The following is an 18140-nucleotide window of genomic DNA, read 5'->3' as shown; positions in this document are numbered from 1 at the left end:
CCCCTATTTACATCAGGGTAACAAGCCACTGATCTTGTGGTACAAGGGCATTGTTTAAATTCAAAAAGGAGAGCATCTATACAGAAATATTTGAGGAACAGTGTTATTTGTAAAATAGAAAAACACTAAAAATTATGTAAATTTCCATCAGTAAAACAAGAAGAAAAAAGCATAAGCTATGGTAAAATACAAATAACATTTACTATATTTTTTGTTCTTCTTTTCTTTCCTTTTCTTTTTGGTTTTGTTCTCTCCCACCCCATCCCACCCAGATAGGGTCTCACTATGCAGCTCTAGCTGTCCTGGAACTCACAGAGTTTTGCCTGCTTCTGCCTCCCCAGTGCTGGGATTGAAGGTGGGAGCCACCATGCCCAGAAACCTTTACAATCTTAACCATCCTGTTTTTGTGGTGTTTAGACTGACTTGGGTGAGTCTCACAGACCTGTCAATCCAGTATTCTAACCCTGAGCTACAGCACATCTGAACCATGTCTGTTGTGTTTTGTTTATGAGACGTGATCTAAGTAGCTCTGGCTAGCCTGGTACTCTCCTTGTAGACCAGGCTGACCTCAAACACAAAGACAAGCCTGTCTCTGCTAGGATTAAAGGCAGGGCCACACAAAGCCCCACATGAGCCATTTGTAAGCACATAGATCAGAAGTACTTAGCTTCTTCAAGTTCCTTTTGTGTCCTTATAAAACTTAAAACTAACTAACAAACAAACAACCCAGGCAGCTGTGGTGGCACTTAGGATGCTCAGGCAGAAGCAGTGACACGAATTCGACTCAGACTAAAACAAAACAGGAAGCTCATTTATATAAACTAATTTCATGCTTCCAAACTCTTCCTACATAAAGGGAAGCAGCAGGACTTTCAATCACAGCTTCTGGTGATGGTGCGCTTGTTCAATCTCTATTTCTACAGATAGACCACGTTCTTTGTGTTCTACACACTGAACGGGCCTGGGCTAGGCCTGTTTCCATAAAGAAACTTCAGAAAAGTTCATTAATCCCGTGTGCATGTGTTTCTGCGTGCTTGCATATGTGTGGGGGAGTTCATGTGTACAGGCACGAGTGTGGAGGTGACTTCAGTCACCCACTCTCACTACACCTGGGGCTCACAGAGTCAGCTGTGCTGACTGGCTGCTGAGCCCCAGGTACCTCTTTCAGTCTCCGCCTCCTCAACACCAGGATCATTACAGGCGTGCACTACAGTGCCCAGCATTTCTACTTTTTAATGTGGAAGACAGGGATCCAAACTCAAGTCCTTAAACACACATGTCAGTTGAGCCATCATCTTTCAGCCTTGAACTTGAGGCAATCCTCCTGCCTCCACTTCCCAAGCACTAGTCACCTGGTCCATTCCAGATTCTCTTCAAGTGGCTTTACAATGAAAACAATGGAACTTTCCCTAAGTTTCCTCATACATCCATATGCACTGCCTTTGAGTTAATAAAACCTATTTTGTCAATTCCAGTATTTCAAACTAAGTCAAAAGTGGACAACAGCACACTTCTGAACCAGGAGGGAGCTCACACACTGCCAGACTCTGGATGCAATCCTCTGCTGTCTATAAATGCCATATGCGCTTTTTAGTGGCTTCTCCACAATTCTACTTGGAGGTAAAATTAGATTTCCTAAATTAGAAGTGATATTTTGAGTGCAGAAATGACAGCTTCAAAGTAACTCCCTTTATTACCTGAACAGACCTTCTGAATTTCTTTTATCTAAGCCACAGGTCCCGATTGGAAGCCAGTACTCCCAAGATGTTCATACTTGTGTCTTCTCATACGCTTTTACAACTTAATAGTTTTGTTTGTTTTGTTTTTCAAGACAGGGTTTTTGTGAAGCTTTGGAGTCTGTCCTGGAACTCACTCTGTAGACCAGACTGGCCTTGAATTCATAGAGATCTCCCTGCTTCTGCCTCCCAAGTTCTGGGATTAAAGGTGTGCGCCACCATTGCCAGGCTACAATTTAACAATGTTTAAATCTTAATTTAAAAGTGAGGCAGCTCAACACTAAGGAAAGGCATCTGCCACCATCAATCCAAGTCCAGGATTTACAGAGGAGGAAAGACCCAGTTCCCACAAGCTCTCCTTAGCTTCCACATGCACAGTAGGACAGGCACACACATAAAATAAAGACGTGAAAATTAAATTTAAATTTTTTTTCTTGTTAAACATGGGAGAATTCTAGATCTGAAGAGATAACTCGGGGCTTAAGAGCACTGGCTTCTCTTGCAGAGGACCAGGGTTTGGTTGCTAGCACCCACAGGGTGGCTCACAACTACCTGTAAATTCCAGTCCCAGGGGATCCAATGTCTACTTCCATGGGCTCCCTACCAGAGGGGAAGAAGTAGAGGGCAGGGACAGTACTGCATACTTATAATCCAAGCACTTGGATGCTGAGACAGGAAGATCACTAAAAATTCAAAGCTGGCCTAGGCTACATTGCAAGACCCTGTCTCAAAAATTTAAAAAAATAAAAATAAAAATCCACAAATATACAATACAGATAAGAACACCTAACTGTTAAGAGTTATTCTGTGCATCTAAAGGTGTAGTGTTGACTCTGGGAGGAGTGCAGTAAATATGATCAAATATATTGTGTGACATTCTCAAATAATTAGTAAAAATGTACTCTTTTTAAAAAGAGTTTTTGTGAGGGTTAACTGAAACCAACCATTGAGAGATGGCTCAATGGTTAAGAGCACTGGTTGACCTTGCTGAAGGCCCAGGCACCAGCAGGGCAGCCTACTACCATCTGTCTGTCACTCCAGCCCATGAGATCTGACACTCCTTCTGGCCTATGTGCACACCCACTGTGCACTCACATGCAGGCAAAGAGCCATACTCATCACATAAAGTCTAAACAATAGCAAGAAAAGAAACCAAGTAGACACTCGCCCACAGTACCCAGAACACAGCACTGTCTAAATGTGTTACTCCAACAAGAGAACAAGTTCAGTAACCAGGCTGGGTGACACACAACTAGGCAGAGGCAGTAGGATCAGGAGTTCAAGACTAGCCAGAGCTATACAGTAAAACCCTCACTGGAAAGCAAAGGCAGAAAAGAACAAAGGGCCAGTGTGGGGATTCTAGCAAAAAGAGAGTCCCAGAGCAAACTAAGCCACAGTGGTGGTGCTCCAAACAGTCAATATGAAGGCAGATGCCACCAGAATTCCCAGCAATCCAGGGGTAACAAAGAGTGTCCTTAAAACCCCTTACCAAATAGACATGTTGGCAACATCTTCTGAGAAGTAAAACAGAGGAAGAATGTTCCAACCCTCAATGACCTGAAACTGGAGCACAGTGTAACCAAAGACACTACAGCTCAATTGAAACTCCAGCTGGAGTCAAGGATAACCTAATGCTCAGGATTAAAGGAACAATGTAAATTCTGACCTGTCTCGATAAAACCATGAAAGGGTCAAGTGCAGAACTAAGTATTTATCATTCCCCCAAACAAACAATGGCCAGATCACCAGACATGGACTTTACTAGATATTGTAAATGCCTATGAGGATCCCAGCATGCATACATACAAATAGACTCTATAAGAACGGCTTACAATATACACTGATGTGCCTATGCTAGACCCTAAACATGGGTTCACACAATTCCTCCAGTGACTCCACCAAGTCTCCTGCCTCCAACACCTGAGGACAAGACACTACTCACCAGCCGTGCCCTTGTGAAGCTAACACTGCAGGTGAAATGCTTCCTGCATGGTTTTTTTATTATTATTGTTGTTGTTATTGTTATTGTTATTAATTCACTTATTTATTTTGTATGTAAAGGTAGAAGAACAACTTGTGGGAGTCAGTCCTCTCCTGCCTTCCATCAAAGACTGAATGCAGTTTGGGGCCTTTACCCTCTGAGCCATCTCACTTGCCCTACTATACTGTTGAGTAGAGACAACAGACTCAGTTTTGGTTGTGAACCTCATACTGTAGCCCAGGATGGCATGGACGGCCTGGGCTCTCTCTAGTCCAAACAGGCCTCAAGCTCCTGACATTCTCATTCATCCTTTAGAATACCGTGATTTACAGGCATTGGGCCTTCACCCAGCTGCACATAGACTCAAGTTCCAAACTAAAGAGCTCAGGCAGCTCAGCTCCTGAACAAAGGTGAAGGTGAGCAGAACAGCGGGTCTGATGCCAACACAACCTCATCCCTAATGCTGCCGAGCCTCAATTCCTTATGCATGCCATTGAAAGACACCAACCCTTCAGAGATGCTGAGCACCCTAACAACTTAGAAACCAAGTGGCTCCAACTGGTTTTCCCGGCTCTATCATTTCTTCTTTTGTTTTCTTTCAAGATAGGGCTTCTCTGTGCAACAGTCCTGGTTGTCCTGGAACTCTCTCTGTAGACCAGGCTGGCCTCCAATTCACTGACATTCACCTGCCTCTGCCTCCGAGTGCTGGGATTACAGGCATGCACCTCCACACCTGGCATTTTTCATCATCTCTGAGCAAAACCTTTCTCGTAGAAAGCAGCTATGTTCAGTACCTGCTGCACACATTTTCTTGTGGCAGGCAGTTTCTATCTCTATCATTTCTCTCTGGATCACCCTTCCTTGTCAAATTCCTTCTTCACAATTCCACAAACTTATCTTCCTCAGAACCCTTTCCTCCTTTGCATCCTTCACTCTAGAGCCCAAGAGAACATTTCAGAAGAGTTTTACAAAAGAAGAAAATTCAATTTTGTCATAGGGAAGTTTGTGTGTGTGTGTATGTGTGTGTGTGTGTATGTGTGTATGTGTGGTTTGTTTGTTTTGAGACAGGGTCTCACTACATAGCTTTGGCTGGCTTGGAGCCAGCCAAATGAATCCAATGAAATCCACCTGCCTCTACCTCACAAGTACTGGAATAAAGGGCATGTACCACCACATCCCACATTAAGTTATTTTTCTGATGGTTCAGAAATTAGTTAAGGCAAAGCTGTAAAAGTCACCTTTAAGTCAGATCTACTTACTGTGCAGCAGGCCTATGCTGGAGGTTAGAACTGACCTGATGAACCAAGAAATCTACTTCTACTCGTAGAAATTCTAGCAGCCAACCACAATGTCACTCTTATACATTGGCAAGAGCACCTTCTAGGCCAGTGCGATGGCTCAGAAAACTAGAACCCATGAAAGGAAGCCACGGGAGAACACATGCCACAAAGTTGTCCTCTGATCTTCATATGCCTGCTGTGGAACAGCAGTACCCATGTCCCATTACAGGCTGTAGCTGCAACTCCAATGCCCTCTTCAGGCATCGTGCATGTGCACAAACCCACAGGGACACACATCCACATAAATTAAAACTTTAAACATATTAAAAATACACATGTAGCTCATTTTACCACTGGACTTGTTCACATAATGGTTTTTCCAGGATCTAAACAAAGACAGCTTCTAGCTCTTGTGTATTCTCTAGAAAGCACTGAATCGTAAATGTATCAAGAAGAGCTAACTAGACAAGAGAAGGCTAACTGCAAAAAAAAAAAAAAGCATCTGTAGAAAAGGAGGAGGGCAGTGGAGGGGAAGGGAAGGAGGACAAGAACAAGCATGCTAGCCAGGCAGTGGTGGTCCATGCCTTTAATCTCAGTTTGAGGCCAGCCTGGTCTACAGAGCAAATTCCAGGACAGCAAGGACTACACAGAGAAACCCTGTGTCCAAGGAAGGAGGGAAGGAAGGAAGAAGGGAGGGAAGGAGAAGAGGAGGAGGGGAGGAAGAAAGGGAGAAGAGGAAGGGAAAGGAAGGGGAAGGGGAGGGGAGGAGCTCACTCTCAGAAGTCATCAATCACTTCAATTCCTTGTCAGTGACAGAGACAGAAATGGTGACTGAATATAGACTCTGAATTCTTATTTCTCCTAGATCCCAAATCACTGAGCCAACTAAACTGGCAGGCATTGCTCAGGCCTAAGGCCTGACAGCCCTATAACATCTTTTGCCTTATCAGACTACAGGTGCTAAAGGGATAAAGGGGAGTTGGGAGTGGTGGCACCTATCTATAATTTCAGCATTCAGGAGGATGAGGCAGGGTTGCCACCAGTTCAAGGCCGGCTCAGACTACAGTTCAGTCTCAAAAACGATATAGTTCAATTCCTAGAGTGAATGCTAGGTAAGCACAAGCCCTGGGTTCAATCACACAATTTCAAATACTTTAACAAGATTGTTCCATTATTTGTGTATCAGTTGAAGTGTGACAAGTGACTTTAGACAACTAGACAGGAACCCAGCCATGAATGACAGCTACAGACCAGCATGTACAAGCAAGAGATTTTACATGCAAATTCAGGAGGAAGTAGTGCCTGGAGTAGGGGGAGGGTGTGTTGAGTACAGGACAACTTGACCCAAGTTCAAATCTATACATTCATCACTTCGGCATAGTGCAATCTTTTTGGGTTTTGTTTTGTTTTCTTGAGACAGGGTCTCACCATGTAACTCTGGCTGTCCTGGAACTCACCCTGGCCTCAAACTCAAAAAAAGTATCTACCTGCCTCCAAAGTGTTAGGATTAAAGGTGGATGCCACCACAGCCAGCAGAACAGTGCAATCTTAGCTAGTCACTTTCCTGCTGAGTCTTCACAGGGATGGCCAGGACATCAGTCTTAGGCATGAAGCACACACCTATAACTATGGCAAGCAGTGCTTTCCTTCCCATGCTGGAACCCGCGCTGAGGTGTAGCTGTGCAGACCCCATAACCAAGGGATGAATTAAGAACATGGAAAGGGCAGACTCCTCTCACAAGGGGACACTAACCCAGCCATTCTACTCACTGTTTTCCAAACAAAGGGCCACTAAATAAACACGGATGGAAGGCACCAGAAGTTACATCACTGAAACTATTTTGATAGATGTCCACCCAACAGCCTAGACCATCCTGTCCAAAAGAAACATATAGAAACCATATGTAGTTTCAAATTTCCTAATAGTAGTATTTTTGAGAGACAAACAGGAGAGGAGTAAAATTAATCTGAATACCAAGTTGTGGGATGTGGGCAGACTGTGTGCAGGATGTATAAGGATATTTAACCACAATATTATTCGTTCGCTATATAACCAATGTAAAAAATTAAGGAGATAGTTCACATTTCGTTTAGGCCTTTACATCATGTACCTTTTTTTTCTCTCTATCTCTCAAGTAGCCCAGGCTATTAATGAATTCCAAATATAACGGGATGAGCTCAAGCCCACTCCACTTACCTCAACCCCTAGTGTTAGGGTTACAGGCAGGTACACCAAGCCCAATTTCCAGGTTCATCTTATGTTTATGGTTCATGTGCAGGCACGAACATGTATATAAATATGTGAAGAGAACTCCAGAGGAAGACATTTGCTAAGCTGTCGCTTTGGATTATTAAAGGCCTCACTAGGTAACCTTGGCTGGCCTGGAACTCATAGAGATCAGCCTGCCTCTCCCTCCTAAATGCCCAGACTGCAGGCAAAGCTGACATATTTTTGTGCACAAGTTTCATTGTTTCAAGGTGAAACAGAGGTCTTGACCACAGTTAATGAATTAGTTGAGATGTTCCATGAGGGAAAACAGGTGTCATACAAGGTCTAACTCCAACTAAAATGAAAGTTCAACCAAGTTGGGACATGCACACCATCATCTTGCCTGTTTTAACCACTTCTAACCATACATAAGGTAGCTGTAGTTGAAGCCCTAGACACAAGCAGATGATACATATTCTCTGTATTTTTGTCAAAATTAAATGTCTTCTTGCAGATGAGGTACAGAAGCACAAGATTCTCCAAAGTAGTACAAAACAACATCATTTTCTTCAAATGGAAGACCAGGGAACACAGAGTACCAGCCACATGTTGGGGAAGGAGGACTTCGCACTTGCCTTTACCAAGTACCCTGTTGTAATGTACATAATCACACTTGGGGAAAGTCTGGTTTGGATTTTAAGGAAGCAGCTTCAGGTAGTTAGAGAAGAACATAAGTTTGTATCACGGAGGACTGCACAAATAGGACATCTCAGAGAATTTGACAAAGGCATTTCAACTCTTCCATGGCCTTACCACTCAGGACTACGCAGTTAAAGTTCATCTCACCAGAGTCCCCATGGAGGCTTAATTTCAGGTTCATCGGATATAAATTTCAAATGTGAGCAGAATTATATACCTGCCGCAAAACATAAGACTCTGGGATACATTAGAAAGTCACAGTGGCAAGATGCTGGGTTCCGGATCCCACCTGCTCTAAACTACTTGATAAGACCACCCTCTACTGGGTTAACTGTAAAAAATGAGGCAAAAAGTATAAGTTATATCTGAACTATGTCCAGTAATGATATCCTTTAAAGCAGTGGGCTTTGAATGATCTAATCTATGTAGCTTTTCAACACTCTTGCCTTAGCATTCAGAGCCCTACAATCTATCCCTTTGAAGAGAAATCACAAAAACCAATGCCCATTACTAGCCCCAAGATTCAAGCCTCCAAAATGAGTCCACGTCTCAAAGAGAAAAGGGTGAAGTTGAGCAGACTCCTGTTTCTCTTTAGGTCTCCCGGACTGTTCTACATGTCACAAATTCAGTTATGTAATGGTGTAATGATCAACTTTAGGGAAAACCATACAGTGCTGGTGTGTGGGGCCAAAACACAGGCAAGCAGACAGCAGCCTTAGTGGGGAGGCGCATGACAGCTAAGAAAGCCAGCCGGCATCTCTCTAAAATTGTATTTCTGTCTGCATGTGTCGATTAAACAGAACTTGCTCTCCCCTCTCGGAACGTCCTGCCTGAAAAAGATGATTCAGAGAATTCTCTAAGCTATGCTTCTCTAGGGTTGGATTACTCTTGTCTCACTTTCAATTCACTTTGCTTTTCTCTTATTTTCAGAGCACATGAAGACAAAAACATCTATTCCTTCTAGTTTCCAATTTGTGCCCAGGAGAACTTCCGTCCTTCCAGTGTGCTATTTCTAGAGCCTGCTCTGGTACAGAGAACACCAGCTGACTGGTAAGGAAGGCTCTTGGTGTATCTCCGAACTCATCATTGCAGTCTCAGGGGATAGTCACCCATCAGCGTCAGCAGCTAGGGGACAGTCACCCACCAGCCTCAGCAGCTCAGGGGACAGTTACCCACCAGCCTCTGCAGCTCAGTATCTCTATTCTGTGGCACCTACTATGCCTAGGGGATCCTGCTTTGAGCTATTATATCCCAAACACTACCCATGTGGTAGGGAGTCTGTCGCAAGTCCTACCTCTAACACCACTCCTGATCTGGGATCCTTTAGCCAGAGTCTTCGCCTCAGTTTCCTCACTGTCCAAAGGGATGGCTCATTTCATTGCTACAGCATTAGTTAAAATCATCCAAACTTAAAACTCATTGGATAAAATCAGGGCATAGAGGCGCAGGCCTTTAATCCCAGCACTCAGGAGGCAGAGACAAGCACATCTACAAGTTGGAGGCCAGCCTGATATACAGTGAGTTCAAGGATAGTCAGAGCTAGAGTGAGACCCTGTATCAAAAACAAACAAACAAACAACAACAACAAAATTCCCAACCAGATGCTTGGGTGCCTGCAGGTGTTAACTGTGGATGCTGTTTTGCACCTTCCTAAATCTTCTTCTCTCCAACTGTTCCCTTTTCGGTGCTAAAGATGGCAATCAGGACTTCTTGCATGTCACCACTAAGCTATATGTCAGCTTTTTGAAACAATGCATCTTAAATTCTGCAGCCCACTCCATGATTTTACTTGCACAAGCCATTATCTTAGGGAGCCCTAAACTGTTCATACCTGTCTTCCTGTTACCACTGTTCTTTGCTAGCATAGTGATAATAGTGTTCCTTTATCTGTGACTTCACTCTTCAAGGTTGTAGTCACAAAGGTCAACAGTCTGAAAATATTAAACTGAAAACTTCAGAAAATAAACAATTTCTGTTTTAAATAACCTTTATTAGTGTTACAAATGTTCCGTCCTGTTATTAAAGATTCTTGTTAATCCCTTGTTCTTGTCTCACTTTTGATTCATCTTGCTTATCTCTTATTTTCAAAGTTCATGAAGACAAAAGCATCTGTCTATTCCTTCCTGTTTCCACTTTGCCCAGGACAACTGTCTCATTTTCTCACAGGTACATATGAATAGAAAAACACCTACAAAACAGAAGGTCCAATACTCTGAGTCCTAGGCACACGCAGGTAGTCTAGAACTGGTTCCTCCACTGAGAGCTGTGATGCTGCCATCCACCCAACCTGACCTCTAGCCCAGTTAGCCACACCAAAAGAGCTGAGAAGAAAAAGGCCCCATCCCAGGCAACTGTGCCCAAACCTGAATTTAGCACATCAGGGCTCTCATCTCTTCTGCCTTCTGTATTGGTCACCTCAAAACTGAAAGGACCAGCTGCCAAGAAAACTACACATTACCTTCAGGATCCCACATCCAGACAGGTACCACCACATGCGACTGGCCCCATGCATAACTACTCCTCCACTCCATTCTCACAAGCCTAGCCTTCAAGGTAAAGTGGTAGATTTTCTCCCCTAAATTGCTGCAGGTGACCCATTTGATCTCCCTGCCTCTAGCCTCAGCAGCTTCCATTCCGTTCGCAGGAATTCCCACAAGACTTTTGGGATGAAGGCTCAATCTCTCTGCTAATACTGGTGTCCATATCATGAGACTGTCCAGAAAGATCCTGATCAGTCTTGCTTGCCCTTCTCTGCCTCCTGGGCATCGATATGGCTACCACATGCCTACCAGGCTCTCTGCCTACCTTCTTATGACTGTTCTGTTGCTCAAATGCTCTTCCTGAACCCCAGCCAGCCTCACACACTCACAGGCTTTCCAGGTTCAACTGCAAAGCCACCCCTTCAGGGCTCTCCCCCTCCCCCACAATGGTCAGTCACAGTTCTATGACAGCTCTGTGGGGTACCTCTTCTCTTTGCTCTCTGGTTTCCTTTCCTCTGCATATCCCCAGAACCTGGCAAGATGTCTGCTGCTCAAAACACAATGAAGTCTCCTGTACTTGGCAGCAAGAACCCTCACACTTGCATGGCTTGACAGCTTCCTGGGCTCACCTCCCTCAGTAATACCACTGCCTGGTCTATTCTTCCTGACCCAGGAAGTGATTTTATCCTCAGCCCTCTCTTCCTCCCTTATGAACTCAAAGGATTTTAACCAAAACAAGAAGAAAAAACCCTAGCACTAAAGGCTAGAGACCAGCCTGTTACATAATGAGTTCCAGAACAGTCTGGGCTACACCACAGAGCCTGTCTCCAGAAAAAACAACAACAACAACAACAAAAAGGACTTGTTTTCTCCATTCCATTGTTGCCATGACAATGCCCAAATACATTCACCTCCTTACAAGGTATCCAATGACTTCAAATGGTAGGCACAACCAGCATTTTTTAAGAAAACTATTTATAGACAAGCAAGATTTCAAAGGAGATCTTCAGTATCATTTTCCAAAATTTCAATTCTATTATTGTGTGATGTTTCACTGGACTGAAAACAAATGAAAATGCCAAAATAGTCTTGAGATTAAAAAATAATTGCCTGAAGAAATAAAAGGCTGTTTTACCACTTGCAGCTTTTTGTTTCCATTTTGGCTAATTCCGATTAGTTCAGGGTGATAAAGCATGTCATCCCATTATAGTGCTCTGTTATCAAGATCGTCTCTCCAGCGTCTTCACGGTCACCGTCTCTCTTTTCTGGGAAGTCTTAACTGCAGCTGTCAAGATCGAACCTCTTCTGTATGATACAGTGAGCTGAATTCATTTCACTTATAACTTCAAATTTATTCACATGTACCAAATAATGCCAAGTATTTTCAAAAAGTAAGAACAAAAAAGGCCGGTACAGAAACCCGGACACAGATATTTGTGGTAGTTTTTTTTTTTTTTTCCACAATCACCTGAAACTGGAAACCACACTGTTCTTCAACCAGAGAAAGGATGAGCAAACTGTGGTATATCCATACGGTAGAATAATACTCAGCGATAAAAAGAATCAAGAATTGATACACAAAGCAATAAGGACCAATCCAGGTCCATCCTGCCAAGTTGAAGATGCCATTTATAGGACATCCTGGGAAAACCCAATATGGCCAGGAAGTGGTGCCAGGGGCTCTGGTGGGGGAGAGTTTGCTCAAATGGGCAGCAAAAGTTCCATCTGCATGGATCACATCAACTCATACATGGCTCGAGATCCGTGTCAAAACCTAACAAACTGAACACTGAACTAATGTCACTGGGTAGAAATGAATCATTTTAAATCCTTTAACCATACCTTGATTAGTGACCATCCCTGAAGTGTACTTAACATCTGGGCTGCTGCCTGTGAGGGCAATTGGAGAAGTGAAGGGGATATCTCTGTGGGCTGAGGAAGCAGCAGGCCCAAATGTCCTTCAGATCCTTGTCACCTTGTCCTACCATTTCCATTGAAGGTCCCATTATCAGGGCACCTTCTGCACCAGCCGTACTCAGCAAGGCTGACTTCTACCAAGGACATGAGCAAGGTTACTCCAAACCCATAGAACACAGAGGCTAAGAAGGATTTCAAAGAAAGGGGGGCAAGGGCCAAACCCTGACACTGGAACTCAGCCTAGTCAAAAGTATAAGCGTATAAGCAAAAAAAAAAAAAAAAATCCATTTAAATGTGGTATACCTCCTTCCTAGACTGTCCTTAAAAATGAGCCACATGGCTGGCCTGGGTGTGGTGGCACACGCCTTTGATCACAACACTCAGGATCCAGGTAGAAGGATGAAGTTTGAGTGCAGCCTGGACTATATATCAAAACCCCATCTCCAAGGTGGGTGGAGGTGCTTGAGATCGAAGAGGAGAGGGTGGGAGGAAGGGCGGGAGGGAAGGAAAGTGTGAGACTATGAACACAGAATGAAATCCTGAACCAGGTTGGACTGAACTGAAAAAAATCAACAACCTTGGATTGAGTGCTCCTTAACATGGAAAATATGACTCAATTTCAGGCAAAGGATGAAAACAAGCAAGTGTTCACCACCCAGTTACACTCTCTTTCCAGTGTGCTCTCGCCAAACCCGCACATTCCTGCTGCAGACAGGGAAGGCCCCAAGGCCCTCCTCAGAGACCGCCTCAGGAAAACAGCAGGCAGGCGCCAGCTGTAGCTCCAGGATGGGTGCCACGGTGTTCCCTCCTGGCTCTCAGGAAGGAACATGCCCTTGCTTATTCTTCAGACCGCTCTGGGTCCCTCTCCCCCACAAGAGACCTGAGCCTGCTACCTTGTTACAGCCCAGCGTGAGATCAACACCTGAGGCCATCTCCAATCCAAGATGAGCTCATGATTGCTGCCTGGGAGAACCAGCTCCCCAACCTCCAATAGCATTTGCAGCTGGAAAGACTGGCCTAAATGCAAAACAAATGCTATTTTCAGGAGAGACTTCTGGTGGGGGGAGGGGAAAGAACAAAGCTAAAAACCACCAAGAGACTACTACATCAGACCAGAACATTCCATGACATGCAGTACCTAAAAAGGGCTTTTTAAACACATTCTCAAGAAACAGTCATTGCAAAGGGCTAGCTGTGAAAGGTAAATAAATAAAAACCCCTGCCCCTAGAAAGACAGGAATGAAGGACTACATGATAGAATAGCTTATTGTATTAAGCTAATTAAGGCTTATCACATTAGCCATCTGAGTTTTAGTTGGCACCAAAAATGCAGGGGCCAACACACCATGCAGTATAGACTGGAATATGCTCGGCAAGCATTATTTCCACCACAATCATCTGCAGAACTCTACCAGGCGAAAATGAGGTGGAATTGAAAACCAATTTTTGCCCAGTGATTTACAAAGAACCTTGTTTCATCGTGGAAGCTATTTGCTGGTATATCCGTCTAAGATCACATTTATCTCTATTAAATACTACATAAAGTATTCCAAGCTAACCATGCACTCTAGTCTCCCCCCCCTTTTGCCAGTTGCTAACACAGACAACTCTGCTGCACCCCCTCCAAAAAATAAATTAAAAAAAAACAATTCCAACAATAAAAACCCCTGCATACTTAACAACCTTCACTGCTGATAGACTGCCCACCACTGCCAGTACACAACTTCACCAATTTCTAAGATCCTCTGCATTTCTGAATAGACTAGTCTGCTGAAGCCGGAGAGGAACATGATACGCACTTCAAAGAGAAAATATATTTGCAATCAGGTCTCCCATGGGCTCGTCTTGACTGTACTTTTACCAACACAGCAGAAAGGCAAAACCAGCTTTGTTGCTGAGATCATATTGGACCTGACTCTGGTGCGACTGGTTTCCTGTTTGGGGAAGTTGCAGTTCTTTGCACAAGAAACCCCAAGGCAAAATGTTTAGTGTTCTCCTGGAAGCTCCCACAGCCTTTGTTCTTCACTAATTTGCTGCCCTCCTCTCCTTTCTCCTTGCCTCTCCTCTCCAAGCTCTACTTTACATTGTTTTGCCAGCCCAATTCTGACTGCAGTAAAGCATTAGACATTTTCTCCCACCACCCCCCCTTCAGTAAAGCTGCAAGCTAACAGTCATTTTTTGCACAGATAAAACCGGACAGACCTGGGTTCCTCCTACTCCTTCGCTAGTATTCCACACTGAAAAATATATGTCACAGATAATCCAATGGCGAAACTCGTTGTCGACAGTCCCCCAAAATCAATAAAAGACATTCCACCACTTGACTGAAAAACCTTTCAGGTCAACACAGAGAGCATGAAAAAGGAGAGGTGAGGGATGAACAAAAGAGGAATCTACCTCCAGGCTCCTCAAATCCTAAAAAGCTGGCTGGGCTACTTGGATTTGGTGAAGCCCTTCCTTTTCTTACAATTGTGGGCAAAATGTGCCATGTGGACTGCCTCTCAGCAAAACCAGTGCATTCTCTACAAGGCCCAGCCGCCTACCACCCTCTGAACAAGCCTTTCCAGGCCTGACGCTTTCAAATGCCCAGGCACATGCGATTTAATGAAGGCATTCAGATCTCGCCTTGATAGCAACGGCATCAAAAATGTCAGTGAGATCCATTAAACATGGATAACATGAAAGGTATTTGGTCTCCACTCTGAACCCCACTCCTCTCCAGGGTACCAATCCACTGTCGGTCTGTGTCAGAATGGATGTGCAAATTAGTATTTAAATTCATGCTAAAAATAGCATATCTCACCTTGTGAACCTTGACCTTTTGAAAAGACTTTGGACCAGTGCTCAGTTACTGTCACACGGTTGCATTCTCTGCAAATATGAAAGGGTTAAAAGCAGCCCCAGTCAACAGGCCTACAAGGAAAAAAAAAAAAAAAAAGACAGCATGTATGGCTGACAGCATCATTGGAACACATTTATGCTCATTTCCTAGAACAATATTGTTACCTTTTGGCCTTCATAATAGTCCCAAGTATCCCCAACACCCTTTAGTAGCATCTAAAAGGAAAAGCACAAAACAGAACATAGCCTGCAAGAGAGAAAAAAAAAAAAAAAAAAAGGCATGCAAAGTAGCATTCTCCAGTAACAAACTACCATTACAAATCCATCAGTTCATTCTGGTTGTTTCCCTAAAAACAGAGAGAGACTGCACAAACCAAGTGTCCCCACCCTAATAAGGCACATACTTTTTTTCTTTAATAAGGGTCATAAATCTCAGCTCCTTGTCCATCCCTTAAGCAAGAGCAAAAGGCAGGAAAAGCCCAGCTCATCTGAGATCCTGCGAACCTGCACCTTTCTCCCATCATCTCTACACAGGCTCTTTTAGGGTTCCATTAGTCACGTACCAGTGCTGTGTGGTGTCTAAGTGTGCATTTACATACTGTGTTGGGATGGTACCTTCCTGCAAGTTCCTCTGGTTTTGGCTGCCATGAAGGGAGGAAGCTGCTATCCCACTGTAGTAGCTCAGTGACTGCATTGTGTTCAGGAGCTGATCTGCCTCAAACCAGTTTCAGCCGGTTCTGGTCACCCTACATAAAAAAGCTATGGCAACCCTCGCTGAGTTGCCAACAAGTCCCTGAAAATCATTTGCACGGGGTGAGAGCTCGCTGGGGGCTGCCTCTCCCTTTTAGGGCTTCCTGAGGAGGGAAAGGTCATTGTGTGTGCCCCCTCCACACAAGCAGAGAACCCTGGAAATGCTCACCTCACGAGCCCCCCACAGCCTCGCAGGGCTCATCCCCCTCCCCTCCACCCCAAAGCCCACCGCAGACACTGTTTCCCCCTCCTTCTCTTTCCCCCACTTACCTCCCACAACCTGGCTCAGATCTTTGTGTACGTGTGTGTCAGTGTGTGTTCTCTGTGTTGGTGGCTGACAAAGAGCCCCCAAGAAAGCAATCTATGTGTGTCTCCTCACACAGGATGCGTCGGCTGCAGGAGCCGGCCTGGCCTCCTAGCAGAGTGGTGCTGGCTTGTTGACCAGGCTCCTCTCTGCCTGTCACCCCCACCCCACCCAGCCCCCTCCTCCCTTCCGTCCTTCTCCTCTCTCTCCCAGTCCTGTCACCACCAGCAGCAAGCAGCCCCCCCAGTCTCCTCCTCCTCCTCCAACCTTCTCTTCTTTCAAGCACCTGGGGGGGGGGGTAGAAGTCCAAACCCCTTCACCTCTGGGTAGTACACTGGTGAGGTGTGGGGCGCTAGGGGACAAGTGAGTCAAGGGGCAGCAGGGAAGTGGGGGCACCCAGGCCTTGGGAAAATCATCTGTGCACAACCAGCCCTGGCGGGGGAGGCGAGCCCGTGCTCACGTGGCCCCCTCTGGAGCCGGTGGGGCCTAGCAACACCGGCCCTGCCTCGGGCCCCCCCTCAAGAAGCTGGCTGGGCGCGAAGGCCGGCCGTCCCCAAGGCCAGGGTGGGACAGGCCGCCGCACTCAGGCCAAGGGGCCTGAGCCTCGCGCTCGCCGTGACCCGCGGGGTGGCACGAGGGGCCCGATGCCCCCTCCCGCCCGCGTCCGCCCGTACCCCCGCGGCCCCCTGTCCCAGGCGCACACCCACCCCCTGGCCGGGCGGGCCTCCGCAGCGCTCAAGCCCGAGTGTCCGGGCCGCGGCTCGGGCGACCTCTGCTCCGCGCGCCGCCGGCGGCTGCTGCTGCTGCGCCCGCTGCAGTGCGAGCGGCGGCGGCGGCGGCTTCCATGCTACGGGCGTGTCGCGCCTCCCCGCCGCCGGGGTCTGTGTGCGAGAACAGAGCCGGGCCTCGCCGCCCCGGGGCTCCCCGCCGCCGCGGCCTCGCCGTGCGCCCGGACGCCGGCCCCGCTCCCGGGCGCGGGCTCTAGGCCGCGCGGCGGCGGCTCGGCCCGGGCCACGCCGGGGCCTAGCGCTCGGGCCGCCCGGGCGGCAAGCGAACAAAAGGGAGCGCGGCGAGGGGGAGGGGGCGCCGTGGGGGAAGGGAGCCTGAGCCGGGCGGCGGAGCGCGAAGCCCGCGGCCGCGACGCCCCACCGGCCCGCGGCGCCTCGCCCGGGTTCACGGCGGCCCGGCCCGGCCCGGAGGTGCTGGTGGCGGTGCTGGGGACGGGGCCGAGCGGGGGCTGTTTTGCTGTCTTTTTCAAACGACACTTGAGACTCTCACCCAGTCCTTTTCCATGGCCCCAAGCCGCGACTTACTGGAGTGGAAGGAAGCAAGGCCTCGCCAAAGATGGTTGGAAAAAAAAAAAAATTGCCCGTGAGCCTCTCTACCCAGGATCTTGAAGCCAAGGTGGTGGTTGTGCTGTCCTCCTCGTAATGGTGGCAAATAAGTAAGAAGAGAGCAAGCTATCTTCAGATAAATTCAATCTGAGATTCTCCCAAGAGGTGGAAGAAAGGGCTCCCTTCTGTTAGTTAGTGGTTTGGAGCCCTTTTCGCCTTAAACTGAGCCACAAAAGAATGGAAGACACCCCTGGGGTGGGGAGAAAGCCCTGGTGTAAAAGACACACGTTTTGCTTTCAGAGAAAAAGCCACTAGGGCCAGATTGAAGCATGGCATGTTCGGTTCATGTAGGGTGGTTTTTTTTTTTTTTTTTTTTTAAACTGGGGGAATGATATTGAGTAAACACGATGTAATAGCTGGGTCTTTAAGTTCTATAAGGGAAATGGTGCACAAATGTAACGCACAAGTTGTATATACAGCAGGTGGTCATGGCTTACAGAACACAGGCAAAAACATACATACAGAACCCAGCCAAAGGCCAGGAAGGGAGAAAATCGTAACCCATCCGAGGAGATGCAGCTTTTCCTTCTATGCCAGATGAAGTATGCT

The 18140-nt window shown here is 46.3% G+C and overlaps 1 protein-coding gene across 22 annotated transcripts in view; it reads right to left on the bottom strand.

Annotated features, from left to right (window-relative positions):
* The window catches only part of Znf532 (zinc finger protein 532), a 106430-nt gene extending 88777 nt beyond the window's left edge, over positions 1-17653 (bottom strand). Inside the window, exons 1-5 of one of the 22 annotated variants that reach the window (XM_051200938.1) lie at positions 16905-17052; positions 15309-15390; positions 15106-15215; positions 13196-13319; positions 6768-6871 (exon numbers count right to left, since the gene is read on the bottom strand). The gene's annotated coding sequence lies outside the window, so the exon portion shown is untranslated. The other 21 variants (XM_051200933.1, XM_051200942.1, XM_051200944.1 and 18 more) reach the window with 21 other exon arrangements.
* Between the last annotated feature and the right edge of the window lie 487 nt (positions 17654-18140).

Source organism: Phodopus roborovskii, unplaced genomic scaffold (genome assembly GCF_943737965.1).
Source record: "Phodopus roborovskii unplaced genomic scaffold, PHOROB, whole genome shotgun sequence".
Lineage (NCBI taxonomy): Eukaryota > Metazoa > Chordata > Mammalia > Rodentia > Cricetidae > Phodopus > Phodopus roborovskii.
The sequence above is the reverse complement of the archived record's forward strand: the minus strand, read 5'-3'. Positions and strand labels throughout refer to the sequence as shown.